The sequence below is a fragment of the Eubalaena glacialis genome, chromosome 1 (assembly GCF_028564815.1).
Source record: "Eubalaena glacialis isolate mEubGla1 chromosome 1, mEubGla1.1.hap2.+ XY, whole genome shotgun sequence".
Taxonomy (NCBI): Eukaryota; Metazoa; Chordata; class Mammalia; order Artiodactyla; family Balaenidae; genus Eubalaena; species Eubalaena glacialis.
In genome coordinates, this window is record NC_083716.1 from 197,440,387 (window position 1) to 197,453,932 (window position 13,546).

Sequence of the window (13,546 nt, forward strand, 5' to 3'; positions counted from 1 at the left end):
AACATGGTTAATGCTAACAGCAATTTTTGAGTGTTTGTGACTCCAGGAATGATTGACTTCTTCATTGAGTGACTGCCATTAAGATTTTCCAGGGACTGAATCATCCTAAACTCTTGTTCTGTTACCAAAAAACATATTCTTTATCAGAATTATGGAACAGAATGTGATCTGTATTATAACAAGAAATTTTTAGAAGAAAGCTACATTTACTTTATCTTAGGGTAGTTTTATTAATACTTATCAGCTTTGTGCATTACACTGAATGGAAATTTAAAACTGAGGCCTTGAATGTTTATTTTCTTAAACTACTATGTCAAATATTGAAGTTTAATTTGAGGGAGTTATGAAGACATAATAAACATTGATCTAATTTTTACAAATTATGGTAGATAAATATTATAATGAAGGCAGTTCAAATTGAATTTATGTAGAAAAATGTAATCTTAATTTATAGCGTCCTAGGTCCTTGCAGAAACTCAGCCTGGAGTGAAATTCCTAGGTTCTTACTTTATTTGCAGGGTATGTGTGTGTGTTTATTGTCAGTTTCTGAACACAATTCACAAAGCCTTATCAGCAAAAGTTAAGAAATGGCTCTCTCAAAGAAGCAAATACAGCTTTATTTAGAAATGTAAAGGTAGAATTTATTTATGTGTTGTAAATGATGTCCAGTTCCACTTTTTACTGTAGGGTGGATAACTGGTAAATTTTTCCTTTGTTGGAATTAAACTCTTCTTCAACATTATCTCTTGAATAAAACTTACGTTAATGTTAACAGACCTACCTTATTTTTGCTCTTTTAATGGTTTACAATGGAGAGCCAGTACTTTTTACTGTAATTGTAATGATGACTTCAGCCTGGTGACTACTTAGCTTTGTATTTGTCACTGTGTCTTTTTTTTTCCCCACCTCAAATAACAATAATTTAAGTGGACTTTGTTTTCTGAAAGTGCCATAGCGTTTAAATATAAAAATTTGTGCCAGATATTTGTTTGCTCGAATCCAGTGTGTCTAACAGGTATTTCAGTATGTCACATATTAGGCACTGTGGGGATAGTGTTAAGGGGTAGACAAAATAATGAATAATCTCAAGAAGCTTATTGTTTATAGTATTTCAGTAACTGGGGATTATATGTTATAGAAATAAGTTTTTCCTTTATTCATATACTGATGATTATAGTTAATTTGGCTTTGTGACTAGTATTTTCTTAAGATGTTCACAAAATTACAGATGTTTGGAGTAAAAAAAAACATTACAAATTAGTACATAATTTTTTTTTTTTTTTAAATCTCAGTAGATGTAGGAGCACTAACACTGAGTTATTTGTGGGAGAATAGTGTTTAAGGTGATTTTAAAAGAAAGAATTTTGGAGTTTTGGAAGATTAAAATAATCAGGTATGGATTGCTGAGCTTCCAATCCTGGCCTTATTTTCTCTTCACCTGTGATGTTGGGCAAGTTATTCCACTTGAAACCTCTGTAAGCCATAGGTTCCATAACTATAAAAACAAGTAAGTGAGTAATATTACCCCTTTGTATACTTAAGATTTTCCCATGTGAATGAGTAGAATGATTTCTGGCTCATAATAAGCAGTCAAATGTTTGTTGTCTAGTCATACCTCGAGAACAGAAGAAAATGCAGGGTTAGGTGTGGAAGTATTGTTACCCTTTAACGTGTTGAGATTAAGTAGAGAAAGACCTTATCTTTTACTTTTGTAATTGACATTTGCCTCAATCATTTAACCTTGTTGTTCTGTATTTTTTATCATTTATTAACAAATTTCTTTTTTCTTAAGGAAAGCCTTCAAAACCAAAGCAAAGTGAGTTACAATCCATAATGAATATTTGCCTTCCCAGCCTGCTTGGACAGTACTCATCAAGAAGTTAAGAGGAAGAAAGTTTCCTACCTTCCTCCTTCCTGGCACTTTCAGCTATCAACTTTTAAATAAGTTTAAACACCTACTGAAAACAAAAGCCATTTAGTATAGAAATACACACTGCTAGGTTTGGGTCCCACTTTATTTTTACAAACCAGTTCTGAAGTGGATTGAAGTCTCATTAGGCAGGTGGCCCCTCCTGGGAGTTGCTACAGTAGACATGGAAAGATGAAACCCATAAGCCCAGATGATGATGTATAATAGTGAAGGCTGCAGTATGCTTTCCCAAGGACACTTAGACTGGTTTTCCTATAGTATACCAAGTCATTTTTGCTTTGTTCCTGTAGTTTTAGTAATTGTGTTTTAAATTTGAGGACAGTTTAACTTGAGGCTACCCTAAATATTTGTATCACTGAGTATTTGTCACTTGTATTTTTATTATTTAACATTTTAAGGATGTTTAATTTGCTGGGTTGAGTAATAATGCCAAGGGAGTGATACTAAAAACAAATAGATGTGAGGTTAGTAAAAAAGTAATGTTATGATATATAAAGAACATTTAAAGTATAGGAAGTTTTAAGATAAACTAAAAAGTTTTCTCAGAAGGTGCAAATTGAGAGTATTTTACATCAGTCTTAAGACACAGTAGCAGTTGTTTAAGTTTATATGGATCTGACATTCCAGTTTACTTACATGACTTCCCTTTTCTTATACCTTAATAATACCATTAAGTATCATAATGTACCATAATGACTGATTGCTCCAAGCAATTTTAGGCTGCCATGACTCTTAAGAGACTTTAATGTATTCACAAAGGTTCTAGAGACAACAAACCAGAAAACCATGTGAAAAGCAGTATCAACATGGAACACTTTTCCACACCAAAGTCTGTTCTTACCTCTAGACTTGTTCTTGAGAAAACTTGCCCTATGATGGCCTCTTTTTTTTTTTTTTTTTAATAATCTATTTTTCCTTCTCTTAATTTGTTTTATCCCCTGTCTGATGAAGGTGAACATTTCTAGTAGAAGAGGGTCACAGTCGATCTCTGGTATGGGTTTAATGACAGGGGTAAAAGCAGATATACTTGGCCATAGTGAAAATCTGTGTATTGAGGTTCCAGCCAATTATTAAGTAAATGGAGTAAACAGCCCACATTTCACAAAGTAGCCATAATGACTAACAGTTAAGTTATGCTTCTGAGGAAATCTAATTGTGACCTTGGAAAAACAGCACTATCATGAATGATGGTATGTTGTTAGAACCCGAGGGAAAAGCTAGAAAAACATTCTACTTTCCAGGTGTATTCAAGTTTTTCCCAAATTCCTCAAGGTTTGCTTTGTTAGGGATGCACAAGAATTTGTCTTCCAGTACTGTGACCACATTACTCCAGGTTTCTGAGCTAAAAGGGTATAATGTTTCTTAAAGCACTAATCACAGGCAAGAGAATCAAGTCCAGACTATCTGACAAGCCCCTTATTTAGTAAGTTTCCTCATTAAGAACATTATGTCCAAAGATGTTAGGAAGAGCTGTTTACCACAATGAGATAATCAGTATGATGTAAAGAAGATGAACATTTTCACAAGTTTGGCTAGTAGACATTTAATCACTTAAGTCTTTTTAAAGGTCTTGATAGAGAATACACAATTTTATCATGGCTCCCAAAGTTTTAAAAACATGCCTCCTGAAAACTTAGGGGACTAGATGTTGAATTATATTAGAGCCCAGGTCTCTTGAGACTGTCGACACACCACAGTCCTCATTGTCATACCATGTTTATTGTCTAACAGCCTCAACTGAAGGACCATTGACATGTCCTTAAAAATCAGGTCTTTAACCGTTTTCAAAAATTTGAGTACATTTTTAAAACTTTCACGCCATCAAAATTTATGCTTCTGGACATAGAAGAGAGAGTCCAGTTTCTTGGTCCACTAATTGAATAGATGTTGAATAAAACTTTCAATAAAACTTTCAAATTGAATAGATGTTGAATAAAACTGGTTTATAAACCTATATGAGATTCTCCCCAGGAACTTGTTTATGGATTATTTCTCTGCTCTACCAGAAGAAGAGTTCATAAGTGTAGGTCTGGGAGAGCTGCACTTGAAACAAAGTCCCTGAAAATTTTTGTCCCCTGCCCTTGATATCTCCCATTAACAAAGAAATAACTTTATTTTGAAGCGTATGTACACACATACACGTACCAGTTTATCTTTGTGAGGCCAGAATATACGAAGGTTCTGTATTATAAAATGTGGAAGAATTGTACTTGGAAGCATATACCTGTGAAGGTCAGAATTGATGGGTAAAGCAGAGTAGTTCCCAGCAGAACAGAGTTTTGAGTATGGCCTCTGGATGTGAGCTGAGCGCTGAGTTTTGAATTAGGTTCAAATAGAGTATGTTAAGATCAGATTACCCATAGTGGAGTTGCCTGGCTTCCTTTGGACCTATATAGATCAAAGTGAAAATAAGCCTTTTCACCATAGGTTTCTGTTAAAAAAAAAAAAAAAAGATTTTATTGTAGCTTATTTCAGCAAATCTGTTTGCAGCATCTCCTACCTTCCTCCTATCCCCCAAAGCGTTCCTCAGTTTCCTACTTTATTATGTAGAGAGATGCTGGTGGGGTTGGAGGCATGATAAATATTACTGAGAATGCCTACAGAACCTACCACTTAACAGATCTTAATCCTGTTCAGAGAGATGAATACCATAAATACTTTACATAAAGAAGTAATATACAAGGTATGATTTGACTGCCATGTGGGGCTAGTCTTTTGTTTTAAATATTTATAACCCTAGTAGGGAGCTGAGTAAGACCTCTGACCTAAGTCTCTGGACTAATTAAGATAGAAAACCAATAAAAACAGGGTAGTCAGCACAATTAGTGCCATCTACTGGGTGATTGCTATATCGTTTCAGTAGTATAGAAATCTGGCTTAATGTGAGGAAAATGTTCCATTATTCCATTATTGGATAGGAATTTTTGATGGTTTAAGCATCATATGGAAGATCATTAAGGAGAAGTTGGGCTATCTGTTTAATTCTAGTTTATGAACAGGCAGTACCGACGTCAAAAGTAAATTCCCCTCAGTTAAGCAGGTTTATTAAACCCTGAACTGCCCCTAAAGCTACAGAAAATATGGGAATAGTTGCCAAGTTTTGTATGCTTGTTACATTTAACAATAATACTGGTGGGAAGTGTAAACTGTTAAAAATACCTTTGGGTGGGTGGTGGTTTGGTAAAAACAGTTGAAGTAGAACATGAACTGCCCTTATAAATTTTATTCCTTTACTAGTGGTATTTTGTCAAATCCTGGCCAAGTGACTGCTGTTGTTCTTGGAGCTATGTTAGCTTTGCAGAACATAACCTATTTTAAATGCCAGAGACAATATGCTTTGGTGAAAAGAACTGGTTTTGAGCTGAGGAGATCTTGGTTTGAGTCCTAGATCTACTATTTACTGGCTCTATAATCATGAGCTTCATTATAAAATGAGGATATTGGGGCTATATGCTGGCAGGGCTATGAGAACTATGTGAGTCAATGTATGCAAAACGTCTGTTCTGTATCTAGGGCTTAACAAATGTTATGTTCTTTCCCCGTGAGCAATGGAAATAAGAGGCAAATACTGGTCATTTCTCCATGCCATTATTAGGAGACAATCCTTTCTATAATTTAAAATCTGGAATATTAAGCAATTTATATAATTGCAATTAGGTTTTTTTAAAAAAAAAAACAACAAGATTTTACAGTCTTCTGGGTGCAGAAAAGTACGTGTGCTGACAATTTACCACGATTACGAGGATAGCATGTCGGCTTGAGTCTTCATCATGAAGTCTGCCCAATACCTGAGTAGCCTGTGCTGTTTTTCCATTCACCTTTGCCCAGAGGGTGAGGGCAGGATTATGAAGGTGCAGGGGAAGAGGAAGGATGTGTGCGCCAGGGTTTGTGTCAGGGAGGAGGTCAGTGGCCAAGGGGAGAGAAGAGGGTGCTGGAAGGAATTCTATCTTCCCAGTGACAGTCCTCAGGATTGCTGTGTATCCGGAGTTTGCTGGTTTACTTCTGATAACTTTCCCCAACGTTTTATTAGGAAAAATTTCAAACATGTTGAAAGAATTGTAGTGTAAACACCTGTGTACTCACCAGCGCGATTTTACCATTACCACCTATGTGTTTTTTCTTTTTTTTAGTTATTTATTTATTTTTGGCTGTGTTGGGTCTTTGTTGCTGCGAGCGGGCTTTCTCTAGTTGCAGCACGCGGGGGCTACCCTTTTGTTGTGGTGCGCGGGCTTCTCATTGCGGTGGCTTCTCTTGTTGCAGAGCACGGGCTCTAGGCACACAGGCTTCAGTAGTTGTGGCACCCGGGCTCAGTAGTTGTGGCTCGGGGGCTCTAGCGCGCAGGCTCAGTAGCTGTGGCGCATGGGCTCAGCTGCTCCACGGCATGTGGGATCCCCCCAGACCAGGGCTCAAACCCGTGTCCCCTGCATTGGCAGGAGATTCCTAACCACTGTGCCACCAGGGAAGCCCTATGTTTGTTTTCATTCATCCTATTCTGGACATCCATTAGTCCATTTTTAATACATTTCAAATAAATTGCAGACATCAGTGCACTAAATAATTCTCTATTTCAGCGTGCCTGTTCACTAGATTTCAAGGTTTTGCTGTTTTTAGTGTAAAATTTACAAAGAAATGCACAAATCTCAGGTGTACATTTGTGAATTTTAACAAATGCTTATGCCACCTGTGTAACTCCAGCCCCTATGAAGATATGGAACATTGCCATCACTCCAGAAACTTCCCTCATGCATCTTCCCAAGCAAACCCCCCTCCCCACAGCTCCAGTGGCAGTCACTTTTCTGATATTTTAAAAACCACTCTTAGCTTAACTAAAGGTAAAAGTTTCACATGTGCCAAGGTCAGCTCTAGATTGCCTCACTGAGCTATGTAACTCCTGTTCCAGCCATGCCAGAGTGCTACTAAACCCAGCACCCTCACACACCTCACAAGTTTAATTCCATGACCTTGGCATTTTTTATTCTGTCTTGTTTCAATTTAGCTCCAGGACTGCCCTTACTAATATCTATTTTTTCCCCCCTCAAGATTTACATCTGACATCCTAGATTCTTGGGGTAGAAACTGCTAGAATGAAGACCAGCTGAGCAGGAGAACTTGCAGTTCCACGGGAGTGGCTGGAAGGAGTTGGCTACCTGGAACATACCATCTGCCCCAAGCAGCTCTGAGTCCGGAGTTGGAAGGGGAACCTCTGGCAGGACATGATATGAAGTCCTCTGGGATGGAGTGCCAGGCATGCAAGAGGCACCTTGGAACTTCAGTGTTTGCAGGTCAAGTGCTCAGCTATTTAGCACATTTTGAGTCGAAAACTCTGATTTCCTTAAGGTTTAAGCTGACCAGAAGTGTCTTCTGCTCACGGTTTTGCCTTCTCACAGGCAGGGATTCAGAGTTGGTATACTCAAGAGTGTAAAAGTTCCTTGCCAAGCAAAGAGCCCACCACTCTCAGTCTATAGGGAAGCATCCCTGGATGAAACACACTAAAGAAAACACAATTGTGTGTTCTTTCCCAGTTTGTGCACACATGTTTATATACATACATGTTAATCACTGCCAACAAAGCTTTTTCTGCATTAAGCTCCACATTTCCCAGTCTTAGGTATTTTCCTTTTTTCATTACTTGGTCTTTCCACTTCTCTAATGGGTGACCCATAATTTATTGAGCACTTACTATGTGCCAGTACTATGCTAGTGAATTCCCTACATTATCTCATTGATTCTGTTAAATGACCTTGTGAGGGAGGTTTTGTTATCCTCACAGATTATAGATAAAAAGACTAAGATTTAGGAGGATTGACATAATTTGCCTGAGATCACACAACCAGGAATTTGTACTTTCAACTACCTAACAATGTGGAAACTGGGAGGCTCCTGCTGACTCACTAGACAGTGTGGACAGGAGATGGGGTTTGAATTGGTTTTAAAAGGAAGTGTAAATTCAGCTATAGGTAGAGGCGGAGATGGAGAACAGGAATACAGAATTTGACTAATTCACATTTTCACTTGGAATTAGTCATACTTTAAATGTCAACTGAATATACACCCAATTAGTTAAGGAAATTTAGTTTACAACAGAGGTGGTATCTTGATAGGGAAACTGGAATATTTAGATCCCCTCCTCCCAACACACACAAATATTAGAAGAACATGGGTGAATTCCCCCATTATTTGGGAATGGATAAAACTTATTCTAACAATGGCTCAAAATCCAGAAACAAAGGAAAGACTGCACAGTTAAAAAAGCATAAAGACAAATGATAAATTGGGGAAAATATTTGTAATTTATATCACTGACAAAGGGCTAATAGTCCTAATATATACAAAGCTTGTAAAAGTAGAGAAGATCAATCACTCTGTAGCGATTGATAGTGAAAAAATGGACAAGAAATATAGGCAGTTCACAGGTAAAATCCAAATGGCTCCTAAGCATATGAAAAGAATGCTCAACCTCACTCATATTGAGAGATGCAGATTAAATTGCCACTGAGATACCATCACTCACTTTTAGATTGACAAAGATATTAAAGTTTGAAAACATACTCTATTGTATGGACACTGACACTATGAGAAACAGGCACTTTCATTCGTAGTGGGAGGGAGTACTAATGGTCTAATCCTTAGGGTTAGGAGGCTGGGGGATTTGGAAATTTTACATTTGAATTTGCCCTGTGACCCAACAACCTTGTCTCTGGAGATCTATCCCTGTGACAGATTGCAAATGACTGCTAGAATACCTCTGCCTGTGTGCATATCTTTGGGTAGTCACCCTCTTCCCCATGACAATGAGCTTGTCTGAGTACCCTAGGACAGTAGCAAAGTTAATGCAAGCAGAAGATTGAAAAGTACTTGTGCACTGGGTCTTGTTTTCTCTTGACGTGCTTGGAACCCTGAGAGTGCGACAAGAACATATAAATGAGTGCTAGCTAGCCTACCAGAGGGTGAGAGGCCACTCGTGGCTTCTTGGCCGGCAGCTGACCAACCTCCCAACATGTGAGTGAGTCTACCTTGGACTCTCCAGTTCCAACTGAGTTGACAGCTGACTTCAGTCACATGAGTGAAAACAGCAGAAGGAAGGACAGGGCTGAGCTCTGCCCAAATTGCTGACCTACAGAATGTTGAGCATAAATGATGTTGCTCTATGCCACTAAGTTTTGAGGTAATGTGCTATAGATAGCAAAAGCTAACTGATACAGTACTGAAGATACTCTGACACAAAAATGAAAAGACATGTTCACTGAAGCATTGCCTATAATAGCAAAAGACTGGAGAAAACTCAGATGTCCACCAGTTCAGGGATGGTTGAATACCGTGCATTCACTCAGGGAATACTAAGCAACTGCAGTAGAAGTCTCTCTACATTTACGAAGTGATTTTCAGGATATACTGTTAAGTGGAAAAAAGCAAAGTACAAAATAGTACATATAGTGTTCCACCTTTTTTAAAGAAAGGGGAATGTGAATATTTTTGCTTTTATCTTTAAAAATGGTAGAATTGACAAATTAATGAAAAATGATTTCTTAAAGGAAAAGGAAGAGGACACGAATGGAAGCTAGACTGCACTAAATATTTGTTTTGTAGCTATAACTTTAGAATCATGGAAATGTTTTGCATATAGCTGTATACAAACACACACATATATAAAATCATGAGAGGACCCCAGCTGAGCACATGTGAGACTCACTGGGAGGTTGGCTGAGATGCCAGCAGAATTCACCGGGAAGCCACCCATTTGGGTGCTGCCAAACTCTCTGGGAGGTGAGTGCCCCTATGCGGCTCCTGAGCTGCGGCTGCCTGCGACTACAAGAACCGACAGGGGAGAGCACAGTGAGGCCTGGAAGAGACACCCCTTCCGCCTCCAGGGTCCCTCTGATGTCCTCTAACGACAAAGCTTAACATCTTGCCAGCTGGCAAAAGAGAAATGTTTCTAGGGTCCAGCTCCAGAATCACACATTGGAACAAAGAAGGGTGGGTTTGGAGCTGCGGAATGTTAAACTGATAACTGGCACACATACTGAGGTATTTATAGATGAAAAAATAGGATGTCTGCAATTTGCTTCAAAATAATTCTGTGGGTGGGGTATAGATGAAACAAGATTATTCACATGTTGATAATTGTTGAAATTAGGACTGGTTTATAAAGGTTTATTATACTCTTCTCTCTACTTTTTATATATGTTTTTCTCATATATATATGACTATATATATATATGACTATATATATATATATGACTATATATATATGACTATATATATATATGACTGTATATATATATATGACTATATATATATATATGACATTTGTTTTCTCATATGTATATCATGTGTATCTCATATATATGAGATAAACGTATCAATGCATATGCATGTATATATGTATGTATAAACGTTTCCTACTCATTTTCATTATAAAACGAGTTTAAAAATGTGAATGCAAACACATTATCTGTTCCTAGGAAGCCTACACTTTATATTGTAATCTAGTAACCTAGGACTGCTAGAATTTGGGAGAAGCCAGCTATCAACCATATGCAATCTGAGTATGCCCTGACTGGGAAGACAGAACTGTCCCTCTGGCTGACGATGGGAGAGAAAGGGATTTCCCTCCTATTGGCAAGTTTGGGGTGGGGCTAGGAGGCCAATACAGGTAGCAACATGTTCTTAACGTTGAAAGGGGCCAAAACAGTTGCCTTAAATGAGTTAATGTGTGTCAGCACTTAAAACAGTGCTTAGGGTGTTCTAAGTGCTATGTAAGTGTTTGTTGTTGCCGTTATTTCATGTTAATGATTTTCCCATCATCAACTAACCTGAAATATGCCCTTTGCTGACAAGGCCCCCTCCTTCCCTCCTGCGGTAGTATCTTCAAGACTCCATATAACCCAGAAATTCAGACCTTGAACTGTTGAAGGAGAGAGCTGACTAGTACCCAAGAGTGTCTTGGTTTCCTCTTTTTCTTGCCTTTCTAGGGGAGAGGCAGCCAGCAGTACTGGTTACCGCAGCACATGCAGCAACAGTAGAGACTACCAGCAGTGCTGGGGGCAGAAAGGTGGCCATGGCAAAAGTGCAGGTCACAGCGAGGGCAGCAGAGCCTGCAGCACACAGCAGGGCCCTGGACCAGGGCAGGGTACTGGTGGGGCCCCGGAGGAACTCAGTGCCCAAAGGGGCATTGTAGGCACCATGTAGGTAACTTCCGGGGCACAAGGAAGTAGATGAGACATCTGGCCACATGGCCAAGGGTGGGGTGGGGTTGTAGATGCCAAGGGGTTTAACAGTTAGTGGCACAAATTTGCTTAAACCTTGACTGGAGATTTTGCAGGAGGGTGTTTCATATACTGCCCCCTCAGTGGTGGCGGTATGTGCATGTGTGTGTGACGCCCGCATGCATCTGTGCATGTGTATATGGGCATCTTTTTGCATGCAGCAGTGGCAATAGGAGATTCAATCCCCCAGTAAAAAGGAGTCAAACTTCATATTTAGAGTAAATAGACAAATAAGTGAACATTGCTGGGTAATCAACCTGATACACATTTTTGCCTCTACAGTGGAGTTGCATTTCATACACATACACATTTAATTTATGGGAATTCAACTAAAAGTGCTTGGCTTAGCAAACCAACAACCTACACAACAATAAAAAACAAGATAAAGGTGAGAGAAGGACAAAAGTATTTATTTTAATCGTGCATCCACCATGACACCAACAACAGGTGCTCCCCTGCGTGTCTAGCTCTTGTGTGATTCTCAGAGAGGAGCATCTTGCTGCTCTGTGGGATTCTAGCCCTTAAAGACATGGTTGTGTTTTTTGTTTTTTGTTTTTTGTTTAATAGAACATGCACTCTAAATGCAAGCCAGCTACCTTATTCAGAACTCAATGAAGAATACCAACTTCTCACTCTCTCTTCTTACAAAATTAAAAAATGTTGAAAATTATATTTTTCACTTATATTAAGTGGAATCATTTGAAAGTGATATATATTACTGAGTAGAGCTGTATACACAAAATTATGCATTCCAAATTAGTTTAAGGGCATAACAAATTTAGCTGCTACGTGATTTTATTTTACATGCTGACTTTAGACCTATCCCTGCATAAAACATGACTCCTCTATATGATTTCTGTTACATATAATGAATCAAAACAAACGTCTCATTTGTAGGTGTTGAATTAGTGTGGCACAGAGGTGTGTCAAAATTCAATGTTTATCATTTTATTTCATACAAAACAACAATAGATCCTTAAGAGCAGGGTGGGTTGAGCATTGAAAAGTGAAGATGAAGTTTAAATGTAGCATCTAGGGAAGGAAGGGCCAAGGGATGTTGGAAAACAACCCTTTTCATATCTCAAAGGGACTGAACAGTAACCGGTAGAAATGTGGTAGAGTTGCCACAAGGATGTGAACTTGGCTATGTAAATTGCAAAACCCAAGTCTGGTTTACCTGGTCTTATGTGACAATGTGAATATTATAAACTGATTATCATATTTGAGGCATCTGTGCCCACCCCCAGCCCTACATTTTAGCCATGCTGTGTAATGGTGTGAAGAACCCATTGATCCAAAGCAATCTTGTGGCCGCCCCTCTGTGGGACTGAAAGTGCCTTTGATTCTGCCCGTTAACGTCCCTGTTCTTTTTCTGTAATCATCAATTCTTCTGGGGGTTCAACCTGCCTGGATTTCTTGTTCTCTGGAGGCAGAAGAGCCTCCTGGGAGGTGAACTCAAGCTGGGGCTCAGGAGCATTGGCTCTGGGCAAGCTGGTGAGACGGCCTGACACTTGTGTTTTGAGGGGGAGAGGAAGGTGGTGGGAAAGGGTAAGAAACTTCCTGGGAGGAAAGGATCTGAGCACAGGGAATGTGACCCAGAACAAAGTCTTAGTCATCAGAGCTAAGGGAGGAAGCTCTGAATACAATGCATCAGCCCTCCAGTGTGGGTTAAACTCAATATGAACTCTTTTGGTTTTAAGTTTTTCTAGGACTTCAAATTATCTCCTTACATATAGCATGGAATTATATGGCTTTATAAAGAGTAGTTTCAAATGTATGAATGTGAAATAAGTTTATTATGCTCTAAAACTTTAACTTGTCTTATCTGTGGATAATTTAAGCCTCTTGTTATGGGGCAGAAGTATGAGATTTTGGCTTTCCTGTTATGTATTCTTTAGACTTTGGAATGTTAATAATGTAACTAATTTTTCAAAATAAGAAAATACTTCGGAAGATTTCCCAACACATTTCAAGAATAGTTTGGGAAGAAAGTTTGTTTTCTCAGTTTGTTTTATGTGATTTCCACACATACTTCCTAAAGCAAAATCAATATGCAATAAAATCCTGGAGCTGGTGCTGTCAGTTTCTCACTAATAAGTACATTAGATCGAATCCCCTGTCCTACTCATGTACTCTCCCTACATTCTCTTTCCAGGTGCACTTTGAGAAAACCAAACGCAAAAATGTCTTGCTGCGTGATCATTTCTATCTTGCACTATCCTCTTACCTCTTGCACTTTTTTTTTTTCCTGCTTCCAGTAGAAGTTCTACAAACCTGCATGGTATCTTTTTTTTTAACTTTACAGGAAGGAAGGAGAGAAAGTCAATTTACAAGAATGATTGGCTGCTTT